This window comes from Orbicella franksi, chromosome 13 (genome assembly GCF_964199315.1).
Source record: "Orbicella franksi chromosome 13, jaOrbFran1.1, whole genome shotgun sequence".
Lineage (NCBI taxonomy): Eukaryota > Metazoa > Cnidaria > Anthozoa > Scleractinia > Merulinidae > Orbicella > Orbicella franksi.
The window spans coordinates 20,616,651-20,629,942 of NC_138157.1; the positions used below are offsets into that span (position 1 = coordinate 20,616,651).

At 39.9% G+C, this 13,292-nt stretch overlaps 1 protein-coding gene and 1 pseudogene across 2 annotated transcripts in view; one reads left to right on the forward strand and one right to left on the reverse strand.

Moving 5' to 3' along the window:
* Positions 1-13,292, reverse strand: part of LOC145465995 (thiamine-triphosphatase-like) — a 295,791-nt gene that overhangs the window by 103,990 nt on the left and 178,509 nt on the right. The window lies entirely within an intron of this gene.
* Positions 338-13,292, forward strand: part of LOC145465106 (uncharacterized) — a 28,566-nt pseudogene continuing 15,611 nt past the window's right edge. The window contains exons 1-5 of the transcript XR_014041516.1: positions 338-5,421; positions 9,798-10,181; positions 10,702-10,914; positions 11,700-11,849; positions 12,832-13,011. The product of XR_014041516.1 is annotated as an uncharacterized LOC145465106 (transcript). The remainder of the gene's footprint in view (positions 5,422-9,797; positions 10,182-10,701; positions 10,915-11,699; positions 11,850-12,831; positions 13,012-13,292) is intronic.

The window sequence follows — 13,292 nt, forward strand, 5'->3', positions numbered from 1 at the left end:
TGCCAAGCTAATCCGCCTGTTCTGCAGGCAACAGTAGTCTGGACTGCACATGTAGACAGGTCACGCGCGTGTTAATTTTAACGTTAGAGATTTCATGATAATCACAAGTTCTTTTAGACGGATCAACCATGCAGCCGGTCAACCATGCAGCTATTTACCTATGATTAAGATTCCTTGCAATAACATAATTTGCAAAAAAATAAAAGTACCTACAAACAACTCTCTTAATTTTCAGCCTGCGGCTCGAAAACACGACGGCGAAGTTCATTAAGATTGCTAATGTTTTTTTTTTTTTTGCGTTACTGTGCATGTTGTTTTTTCCCTTGTTTTTTTTTCTTTAATCTTCCCCGAATGACAACAGACAAAACGTACGTGAGGAATAATAAATATCAAAAATAAAACTTCCTTTGTTTTCCAATTTTTGGTGTGTGAGCTCAAAGATTTCAACAGACTTAATAGCGTCACGCCCGCTGCCTTAAGCTGCTCATGTGCTTAGTCACGGCTTCGCATGTGTTTCGGAGAAAAACAGACCGGAAACTGATTACGGAACTTACACAGGCGCAACGTGACGTAAATGACTCCCGGAAAAGGGAAGAAAAAGCTGTGCGACTCTTTCCTCTAACATTTCTCGTTTTTTCCTCATAAAACTGCATTTATTTAGTCAAGACTGGGAAAAAGAAAGTTTCGCGAGGTTAAAATAACTTCCTGTAAAGGTTTCAACACCCCCTCTAAATATGAAAACTGCGTGCGTGTGCGATCAGCAAGCTAAGTATTACTGGCGTTAACCTACCGGAGCTTCAGCCTACAGTCCGCACGCACTTAAAAACTATATTTCATAGGGATCTGGCTTTACGGAAAGCTTTGCCCTTAAATAACATATACCTTCATGTTTTGCGAGCTAAATATTTAATAAACCAGTATTCAACAAGACAACTTCCTGCCCCATTCCAAGAATCTCGTAGCAGCATAAAAGCAGATGCAGCCCGGGGGTACTTTCGGAATAATTGGGTGGGAGTGTGCGGTCCGCTTCCCAAAACCCTTACTCTATTAATGCATTTATGACCAAAATCTGCGATTTTCCCTACCTTATTTATAACTGGGCACAGTTGCCCTAAACATAATTTACGAAGGACTTTTAACTTTTGTTGATGGTCTTACGGATAATGATGAAAAAAGTAGCTTCTTCTAAAAAAGCATACCCAATTCAAGACTAGAAGGACAAACCCGTGCCCTATTTATGACCAAAACGGCCGAAAAACCATACCTTTTGGGGCCGCACATACCTTAATAGCCCATGTAAGGGAGTATTATTACCCCCTCCCCCCCGGGAGGATGTAGACAGGATGAGCAAATGATGAGATGCGCGCTGTGACGGTTTTACTAAGAAAGATGATAAGAGGCTTTTTGACTTTGATGTCTCGTGTTTTAGCTGACAGCAGGGCAACACCCACACTTACAAGTATAATTTGATTCGTAACTCAATTTGCGAAGTACAGTAAACCTGTCATCTCGCAAAGTCTTCCGCTCGGCCGAACGTACTCAAAAAGAATTTAAAAGGCGAAATACTCCCGAAATAAGGTAAGAATATTACATCAGTGGCATTGCAAGCAATGACTTTCTCAAGCGAATTGAAAACATTTACACTTTTACGGCCCTTGTTACGAAACTAATGTTTCGAGACCACAGCGATTTGCTAGCCTGTATCATTTATAATTCGAAGTAACATTCGTTTCTGGCGACTCAGATTTCTTAATATTTTATCAACTTCTTTCTCCAGGAGTATTTTTTACCCATTTCAAACTATTCTTACAGTCGAACCTCTCCTTATGGACACCTCGGTAAGCTACCACCTCTGTATACGAACAATTCGCTTGATCTCGGATAAACAGCGCAGAATTTATTTCTGCGGGAACAAAGGCCCTGCCCAGCATTGGTGCCCGTTTTAAACTGGTTCGACTGTATATTTAAAATGGTTTAAAATTGCTGTTTCCTGTAGCATCGATGGGTTAAATTGCTCTACTAAACAGTCCGGGATCGTTATCAGATTTGATAACCTCGACCAAAACAAACCATTAACCAATCGCTGCGCAAGTTTTCGTTCACGGCGTGACATTATTTGGTAGCAACAGTGTATAATTCAATATGGCGGTCGACGGGGCGCTGCGATGAAAGGAGTTACTTTTTTCACAACATCACAATGCAATTTCATTTAATTGTAATTGTATGTTTACTTCGCAATAGTTATTGGATTATGGAATAGAAACAGAGATGTATGGAAGAAAACTGTCTTTGTCCAAAAGCTACAGCGAAAAGTTTCATTTTCAGATAGACACCGTATAATATTTGTTCCGAGTAAAAACACACGAAGGTAGACAACAGTTATTCTGTTCACAAAAGGGTTGTTTATTGATATTAATATGATAGCTTCTATTTTCACTCAGGCTTCATTTTCTTGGTAGTTGGCGAAGCTGGCTGTTCAACAGTCTGTATAAAATATAAACGAAACACTAACAGTAAATACATCTTGAGTTCACAAATTGACACTGAACAAGTTGCTTCTATATTCCAAGCGGAGAGCTGTAACTGAATTTCGTTCAATTTGCATAAGCGAAGCGTGGTTAGGACCGAAACATCTCCTACTATGATTCATTACTATGCAATGGAAATAACAGTATCGAAACAGTTCGCGACCCTCCCTCTGTCGGCTCTTTGTCCAGATATACTGAAGATAGAATAGCTTACCTCGATGGCCATATCCCGTCCCACGCCTAATTCCATTTCTGCGATTGCTAATTCAATCCCCTCTGCCGTATTGTACCTTTCGTTTCCATCTTTGATGCACTGGAGTTTTCTTTGTCGTTGTGGGCTAATCCACCATATAGGAAACCAAGGAAATCCCTCTCGATTATATGTCCCTCTCTTCTCCCCCGTTTCGGAAATCAAAGGAGGCTCTAGAACTAACGCGGATTTTTTTTCACGTGACCATTTCTAAAAATAACTTGAGAGGGTTACTGACCTTGGGAAAAAGTCCTATAAGGGGATAAAATCTCTTACTCTTCATTCTAACGTGTCTACAGGCAATGCCTAAACATTCAAACATTCTAATTGCAAAGACATTGAAGTTATGCTGGTGCAACAAACAAGAGAAATTCCCTCGTCCACTGCGTTTCGAGAACACGGTACTCAGAATATGGTAAGGAGAAAAGCAAAGCGCGCCTGTGAAAGCATTTGCCTTTTTACCTTGAAAATAGGACGAGAGGCCGTTATTGCCATGCAAACGTCTGTTGCACAGGCAGCAGAGGTGAAGCCACACCGCATTGCTTTCAGTCCCTGTTCTCCTTTATTCGATGAAGAACGGTCAAGTCACGAGGTGAATCAATGAAGACAAATCAGACATGACTAATTATGCCCACACCCTGACCGGAAAGATAAGATCCGAAAGACAACTGACTTAATAGCTATTAAGTCAGTTGTCCAAGTCAGTTACAAATTCACGTTGTTTACACACCGGGTTCACACACCACGACTGGATCCCTAGTCGACGCCATTTTGAATTTGCCGAAATTCAAACTTGTAAAATTCCGCCTGGACTTTTCAAGTTTCGATCGAAACGTCGCACATGCGCAATTCGTGACATTACCCCTCTTAGCTAAGGGACGTGACACTCATCATGATTTCAGACACGAAAGAACCCTGCAAATCAGTAGTCTTAGCCTGCTGAACAGGCGGATTAGCGGAGCACTGCGAAGCGCGAGTCGAAAAAAAAATCCCGCGCTCGTGTATCGCGTTTCGTTCTCTGCCAAGCTAATCCGCCTGTTCTGCAGGCAACAGTAGTCTGGACTGCACATGTAGACAGGTCACGCGCGTGTTAATTTTAACGTTAGAGATTTCATGATAATCACAAGTTCTTTTAGACGGATCAACCATGCAGCCGGTCAATCATGCAGCTATTTACCTATGATTAACATTCCTTGGAATAACATAATTTGCAGAAAAAAAAAGTACCTACAAACAACTCTCTTAATTTTCAGCCTGCGGCTCGAAAACACGACGGCGAAGTTCATTAAGATTGCTAATGTTTTTTTTTTTTTTGCGTTACTGTGCATGTTGTTTTTTCCCTTGTTTTTTTTTTCTTTAATCTTCCCCGAATGACAACAGACAAAACGTACGTGAGGAATAATAAATATCAAAAATAAAACTTCCTTTGTTTTCCAATTTTTGGTGTGTGAGCTCAAAGATTTCAACAGACTTAATAGCGTCACGCCCGCTACCTTAAGCTGCTCATGTGCTTAGTCACGGCTTCGCATGTGTTTCGGAGAAAAACAGACCGGAAACTGATCATGGAACTTATACAGACGCAACGTGACGTAAATGACCCCCGGAAAAGGGAAGAAAAAGCTGTGCGACTCTTTCCTCTAACATTTCTCGTTTTTTCCTTATAAAACTGCATTTATTTAGTCAAGACTGGGGAAAAGAATGTTTCGCGAGGTTAAAATAACTTCCTGTAAAGGTTTCAACACCCCCTCTAAATATGAAAACTGCGTGCGTGTGCGATCAGCAAGCTAAGTATTACTGGCGTTAACCTACCGGAGCTTCAGCCTACAGTCCGCACGCACTTAAAAACTATATTTCATAGGGATCTGGCTTTACGGAAAGCTTTGCCCTTAAATAACATATACCTTCATGTTTTGCGAGCTAAATATTTAATAAACCAGTATTCAACAAGACAACTTCCTGCCCCATTCCAAGAATCTCGTAGCAGCATAAAAGCGGATGCAGCCCGGGGGTACTTTCGGAATAATTGGGTGGGAGTGTGCGGTCCGCTTCCCAAAACCCTTACCCTATTAATGCATTTATGACCAAAATCTGCGATTTTCCCTCCTTATTTATGACCTCTCCAAAACTTTGATACCCTATTTATGACCGTTGCGGCTGGCAACTGGGCACAGTTGCCCTAAACATAATTTACGAAGGACTTTTAACTTTTGTTGATGGTCTTACGGATAATGATGAAAAAAGTAGCTTCTTCTAAAAAAGCATACCCAATTCAAGACTAGAAGGACAAACCCGTGCCCTATTTATGACCAAAACGGCCGAAAAACCATACACTTTGGGGCCACACATACCTTAATAGCCCATGTAAGGGAGTATTATTACCCCCTCCCCCCCGGGAGGATGTAGACAGGGTGAACAAATGATGAGATGCGCGCTGTGACGGTTTTACTAAGAAAGATGATAAGAGGCTTTTTGACTTTGATGTCTCGTGTTTTAGCTGACAGCAGGGCAACACCCACATTTACAAGTATAATTTGATTCGTAACTCAATTTGCGAAGTACAGTAAACCTGTCATCTCGCAAAGTCTTCCGCTCGGCCGAACGTACTCAAAAAGAATTTAAAAGGCGAAATACTCCCGAAATAAGGTAAGAATATTACATCAGTGGCATTGCAAGCAATGACTTTCTCAAGCGAATTGAAAACATTTACACTTTTACGGCCCTTGTTACGAAACTAATGTTTCGAGACCACAGCGATTTGCTAGCCTGTATCATTTATAATTCGAAGTAACATTCGTTTCTGGCGACTCAGATTTCTTAATATTTTATCAACTTCTTTCTCCAGGAGTATTTTTTACCCATTTCAAACTATTCTTACAGTCGAACCTCTCCTTATGGACACCTCGGTAAGCTACCACCTCTGTATACGAACAATTCGCTTGATCTCGGATAAACAGCGCAGAATTTATTTCTGCGGGAACAAAGGCCCTGCCCAGCATTGGTGCCCGTTTTAAACTGGTTCGACTGTATATTTAAAATGGTTTAAAACTGCTGTTTCCTGTAGCATCGGTGGGTTAAATTGCTCTACTAAAATGTAGTGCATTTTCATTCCTCGTGATATATATTGCACTAATTCTCGAAGCAGTTAGAGATAATTATCGATTGTATATTTTGTACAGTCAACTCTCTCTTAACGAACACCTCTATAAGACGGACACCTGGTGCTGGTCCCGGCCGTATCTCGGTCATTTTACTATCCCCAAACTCTCTATAAGACGGACACCTCCATAAGACGGACAACGGACAATTTGAAATCGTCAACGGACAATTGTGAGGTCCTGAATGTGGGCATGTACTAAAACCCGAAACAACGAAACGAAACCACCGAAACTACCGAAACCACCGAAACTACCGAAACCACCGAAACCACCGAAACCACCGAAACGAGCGAAACGAGCGAAACGAGCGAAACGAGTAAAATAACAAGTAAATAAATGAAAAAGTTCAAAAAGAAAAAAAACAGCCTTAATCTCTGGCACGTTACTATGGCAGCCTGATCTCGTACCCAGATCCTGCTCTTAAGCCACATGTGTGACATCGTGGCATCACAAACCTGAAAGGTGGATGAACGCAAGCGTGTTGAGCAGTAAGACATCGAGAAAAAAGTAGGTATTTTCACATGTTGAATGGTATTCTAGCTAAAACAAGAAATCTAATTTCAAAGAAAGGTTTTCTGGTCGTACTTTTATTTATTTACTTACTATTTTACTCGTTTCGGTCGTTTCGCTTGTTTCGGTGGTTTCGTTTCGGTCGTTTCGGTCGTTTCGTTTCGGTGGTTTCGTTTCGTTGCTTCGGGTTTTAGTACATGCCCTGAATGGGACCGCAAATTACGATTTAGGGAAGAAAAATTCTTAAATCACCAAGTACGTGACCCAGACGTTTAATTGACAGCTCTTATCTTGTCGGCGAAATACATACAACACAAGTTAAAATTAAATCAGTCATTGTCCCATTCAAGGCCAATTCTTAATTACCAAGTACGTGACTCTTTTTAGCACCAGACGTTTAATTGACAGCTCTTATCTTGTCGGCGAAATACCTACAATACAAGTTAAAATTAAATCAGTCATTGTCCCATTCAAGGCCAAGATGTGGATAATAATAATGCTGAATCTGTGCACAATGAATACGCGTCTGTTTAAAGTTTGTTTTAAGTTATTTACTTGAACGAAACCTACGATTATTTTTTTGTTTTGCTATTTTTCTGGGTTTTAAGAAGGCGCATATTTCGTGAAAGATTGCGAAACTGCAATAAAAGATTTCTGAACCATGACCCGAGGGTCAACTAAACGAATCTTGTGTGAGCTTCTGTTACTGGATCTTACTGGGGCGTTCAAATACAGTTACAAATACACATCAAACACTGAACGTTTTCAGTGTTACTGATAGTCATAGATAGTGTATTAAACATGCTATCATTTTGCATAGTATATTTAAAATTACCTCTGACATTGTAAACTGAACCGAATAATATCAGCAAATCTCTGAACTGCTACCCTCTAAACGGGAGCAAAAACAAAAACATCACGCGTTGCGCCGTGCCAACCCTCACAACTCTGTGAAAGTGCAAAGTCGCACAAGTACAAACACTCAGTACTTGCATTATTAGGCGTTCATTTTCGCGCCCGCCTTTGCGCAAAAAAGAACGCTTGGCTCTAGCTAGCTTATAACTTGCCCTTTCAGTATTTTCTTTTTGTGTCTTATCTCTTTTTATTTCAAACTCGATTCTGCATCATGTGTCAAAACAGAAATACGAATTGGAATTTGGTGTTTGATTTCTTACCAACATGTTAGAAATGAGATATGAATTATAAACGTTAACATTTCCATCGGCTGATACTTGCGACGAAAAGGACCCCTTCTGCCAACTGAACCAAGAGCAAGTAATCGAAAAGAGAAACAGAGTTGATTTTAAGCCGGAGGAGGCAAAGACTTCTCAATAAAAGAGTTCGAAATATCCAATAGTAAATGGCTGCAGTGAAAATGGGTTTGAGTTCAAAATAGAGAGGAGATCCAAAGAACGGAACTCGATTTAGCAGGGTCCGACCACAGCTTTATTGATGCTTCAGTGCTCGTGTTTAAAATAGTCTCAGTAAAACTGTGTTTATATTGTGATAATTTCTTGTTCTACTATTAGTATAGGTAATCAGACGGTTTCGAGTTCAATTTCGAATTAATTTGCATGAGTGAGTTTTTCAAAAAGTTGAAATTGCAAGAGCCGCTTCGGCGAGTGTAATTTCAGCTTTTTGAAAAACTCACAAGTGCGAATTAATTCCAAATTGAATGAGAAAAACCGTATGATTACTTATTAATAATATAAACATGAAAAAATTTGCGCGGAGCAAGTGCCGGAAGACCTTTCTTGAAACCATTTTTTCAAAGTTTCCACACAAAATTTTCGTCATCATTTTACGTAATATCACTGGCTTGGAAAATTCCTATTGTCTTTCAGCCAATCATAATCCAGAATTACGATGTGCAATTTGCACTGGTGTTGCACTTTTTGCACCGGTGTTACACTTTTTGCACTGGTGTTATACTTGAACTGCACTGCTCTCAGCCAATCACAATCGAGTAATTTTTTCATGTATATTATTAATAAAGAAAATGAAACGAAAACGGTACGCCAGCATGTGCTGATGCATGCGTTTTGACTCTCTTTCATTTTTCTTTGTAAAATAAATTATGAAAGAATTTTTGGCATTTCACTGCTTCCATAAAATGAATCTTGGTTGATATCGCATGATTTCTAATCTAAAACATTTCACCTTTGTGACCTCTGGTCTGCTCTTGATAACGAAATATTCAACTGGAAACGGGAGTGAAACAGGGAGAAAAAGAATTGGGAGGAGTGTGACAACAGGGCAGTGGTGGCATTGGCAAAATCTTTTTTGTTGTTCTGTTCCATGAAATAGAGTCAAAACTCTTGAATTAGTGGTGGCCGGGATGGTCAGAAGAAGAGATCTGTGTCTATCCGTCCAATTATTAACTGTTTAATTAAGTTTGCTACACGCATTCTCAAGTCACGGACACGTTTAGCCCGCGTAGCTGGCGGGATTCGCGTGAGAGTGGGTTCTGCATAGGGCTTGCCACAAGTTGCTCGGCAACTTTTTGGCAACTTTTCGTATTTCGAGCAACTTTTTTTTGTTTCCAGCATGTTTTTGCATTCTAAGCAATGTCTAGTTTTCTAGATATCGGAGCAGCTTTTGTTGCTTTTATAATTGGCCATGCTTCCATGTTTTCCACTGTTTCAGTAGACAATTTGTGAATTTATTTACTTCTTTAAAAAAAAATTTAAAATCTTTTTAAAGAATTTTTTAAAATTTTTTTTTAAGTTAAAAACAATAAAAAGTTTTGATATTGATGCGTAGAATTTAATCATACGTATTCCGAATAAATTTATTTAACGACGCTGGTTACGATGCAAAATTGCACAAAAATGCTTAGAAATGTTACTTTTGTCGTACACATTGCATAATTTTGCATCAGACCAAATAAAAGAAGAGAGAAACAAAAAAAAAGTTTTGCTTTTTTGAGCAACTTTTGAGCGACTTTTGAATTTCTTGGAGCAACTTTTGAGCAACTTTTTGAGAAATTTCGGGCAACTTTTTGGGAAATCTCGAGCAACTTGTGGCAAGCCCTAGTTTTGCATGCCGACAAAGTAAAACAAAAGCATACACACACGAAGCAGTCCCGCCAGACACATTGATTTACATTGGAAGGTCCGATCCAGAAAGGTGCACAACCGAAACGTTTTGATTGATTGATTCCTAAGTCCGAATTAAACAACTACAGATTTTATTTTGTGCACGGTCAAGCACAAAAATGGCAGACAAAAACATAAAACAAACAAGTTCTATAATTATAAACTGTATGGTGCGTTGTAGCCTATTTAGTTTGGATAGATACAAGATATGTAATCTGAATATGTTCGTACAAGTTCACATTTTCTTTAATCTCAGATGGAAGATGACAGTCCAACTCAACTTCTGGTTACCCAAACAACTCAAGCTCAGGCACCTCCTGGTCAGCCAGTGATATCTCAACAAGTCCGTCCCGGACAACCAATCATGTACCAGATGCAGCCCGGCCAACAACAACCGGTTTTTGTTCAGGCTCCTGCCGGTCAGCCAGCCGTTACAGCAGATGGGCAGCCTATTCAGTATTATTATGTCCCCGTGACGCAACCAATGCAACCTGGTCAACAGGGACAGCCAGTACAACCGGTGCAACCGGTTTACGTTCAACAAGTACAATCTCAACAACAGGCTGGACAGGGTCTGGGTCTCACTATTGACACAGATTTTCTCAAGAGCCCTCTGTGCTACATTAAAATAGCAGAATTTGTGAGTATCGCATTTCCGTCTACTTTCGAGTAGAGAAAATAAGAAGACAAGCACGGAAAGTCCTAATTTCAAGGACTCTTCGCATAATCCAACTTGACTTGAGAACTTTCGGGGCGAGAAGACGGTTAACTAGAAAACTAGGTTAACTTTGATGATTGGTTATTTTTGTGTCTTGTGATTTAAAAAACAGCAGCCTTATTTTTGCGTGCCGTTTCGAATTTATTTTAAAAATGACTTTCTCCGCAGCTCAAATTTAACATCTTTTATAAACTCACTTGCATTATCATAGCTAAGATGGATGGGCTCGCTTATGTACAGTTCACGTAAGAGATACCAAAAGCAGTACCCCCGATGCCCTCCGTTTCTCTCATCTTCTTTCTTTACCTCTCCCCCATCTTGAAAACTCTACGATCGCGGTATGAGCAGAGCAACAAACTCGTCTTTGGCCAATTTGCCAACTCAGTGAAAATGTCTGCTGTCATTCCTTTCAAGTCATATATTGAAATATCCGGTTTTGTAGGTTGTGCTGCTCGGCGCATGGGCAAGTATCCTCAGGTACTTTGATGATCTAGAAGACTTTTTAGACACAAAAGCGGTGGATGATGGAAAAGCTAGCTTCTTCAAAGGCATCACAATTTTCTGTTGGGTCATGGTCATCCTCTACTTGATAATGTATACGTTGAGCTTCCCTAAGATTTGCAATTGCAAACGACCGTCCCTGTTCACTTTAGCGGTAAGTCAAAAAAAAAAAAATCTGCAAATAATTTCTAAATTTTAGATACTGATATTCGTAAGGGTTAACACACCTCCCTTTCGTTTCTGGCCCATCCACCCGTCAGTAATTGACAACCTCATTCCCAGGGTCTCTCATGTAGGGCGGAAAGATGACAGACCATGGGAACGAGGTTGACTAATTGATTATAGCCGATCGGTTAAGTATAGGCGATCGTATGAATACGAGCGCAATGAATGATTTGCCACTAATCGAATACCCGTGTTTGCGCAAAGAACTCTGGGATCGTCAGGGGGCAAACATTGTCGCTAGAAGGAAATATATAGCGAAAAGTTGTTTCGACGTCCAAAAAACGATTTTGGAGAAAGATCAACGCTTTTTCGCCGTCGTTTTATTGCAAATGAAAATCCCTGCTGTGATTGGAGCTTCCTCACTAAAAATATTTACCATGACTACTATATCTTTTTCTTAATTATTATTATGAACGCGCAAGTGTTAATTTGCACTGCAGTGCAAATTAAAATTATTGATAAATTTACCCGTTCTATGCAAATCACAATCAAGCTATTTTCTCAGTCAGGATAATGAAAGGTACTCTCTCTTGGTCATATGCAAGTTATACTTGTCTTGCACTTCGAGGAATACGCGGGGAACCAGAAAAAGGAGGGCTAAGGGGTTAAGAATATCCGTTTGCACTTAACCACCAGCTTATTTGTTTATTTCTCTCTTCACTGCACATGCAAAGACGTTAATCACTTTTTTTTTTTTTTTAATTTATTTCACAGTCTTTGATCTTCTACTTCATCATGTTTGCATTGCTGCTCGCCTGTACAGGAAACTTGGTTTCCAGGGCCGTCGACTTTGGAAAAGTCCTAAAACTGCCTTTTCTTAACAAGACAGTCAAGAAATTTGTCAACACACTCAGCGTTGCCTTGGTAAAAACAGTTACTTTTAATCATTTTTCCTGGGTGCCTAAATGCGTGGTTAGGTTAACTGTACCCCCCGCTATGAGCGGACGGAAATCAGTTAAGAAATAGCAAACATGTTCCGAGACAGTTTTGTCGAGTTTAAGGAACACGAGTGGAAGTTTGCGAGGACGAGAAATACTAAAACAATTGTTAGTTGACTCGGGCTCGGCCCTCGTCAAGTATCACGCGATAGAAATCTCGAGCTCACAATCTAATTGGTAATTAATATAAATCTTCTATTGTTCTGTCAAGAATGTAGTTCTCTGATTGGCTAGGCCGCTCACTATCTATTCCGTGATAGATAGTGAGTGGCATAGTAGTAAACGCTTGTTAACAAACTGGCGGTCGCTTCTTTGCGTTGTCGAAGTGTCTGTGAAGAAGATTTAATTAGATAAACTTTTAAACAACGAGCAGATTTATACTAAATCAATTAGATTAATCGCTTTCGAATTCTATGTGTGAAAGTTGACGAGGGCGCAGCCCTCGTCAACTATTACGCGTCAACTATCACAACAAATGTTTAGAATAAATATCAATTAACGAAAAGACATCTTCTGATATAGTTATAGTTACAATCTTGTGAATTCCCCTACATCCTGGCCAGCTCTGTACTATTTAGATGTTAAAGTATAGTAAGTAATTTACAGTGCTGTAAACTAATTCTGTAAGTAATGTTAGTACTGTAAGTAGCTTTAGTACTGTAGGAATTGTAGCTGTTGCAAGACAATTAAAAAATAAAGAAAAAGAATTCAATGGAAAAAAAAAATTACGCGGTAGAAATGATCACTCGGTAGTAATCTCAAGCTCATGATTTAATTGTTAAGGAAAACTACGGCTTTTAGCCTGATAACGTACCTACGAACCTGATACATTGGCTTTTCTATCTTATTGTGATATTTACAAGCTGTTTCTCTTGCTAACATTACTCCGTTTCCTTCATCTTTGACAGGCCTTTGGATTTTTATCCTGCATAGCGTTCGTCGTTGATATGATTCTGAATCACAAGTTGTTTCAGAAACAGCGAGCACAGGAAATGCCCCCTGAGCAAGGACCTCCCCAGCGACGAGCCTGGGATGTCAACACCGAGTACATACGATCCCCGCTGTTTTATGTGAAGTTGGCAGAAATGGTAAGCCTTTCAAAAGTAGCTTTAACGTTGTCAGTTTTCCTCGGATAACTGACAAAACAAGCAGTGAGGGGTACTTTTTAGGGAAAAGCACTAATCTGAACACAGTTCGCAAAATTTAAAATGACGGCATGTAGATTTGTCTTTTGATCGCGATACGATTGTGGCCAGTGCTGATTGTTGCCAAGTGGCTGAATGACTGGCTGGCTGATTGACTGAATGACTGACTGACTGACTGACTGACCGACTGACTGACTGACTGACGGACTGACGGACTGACGGAC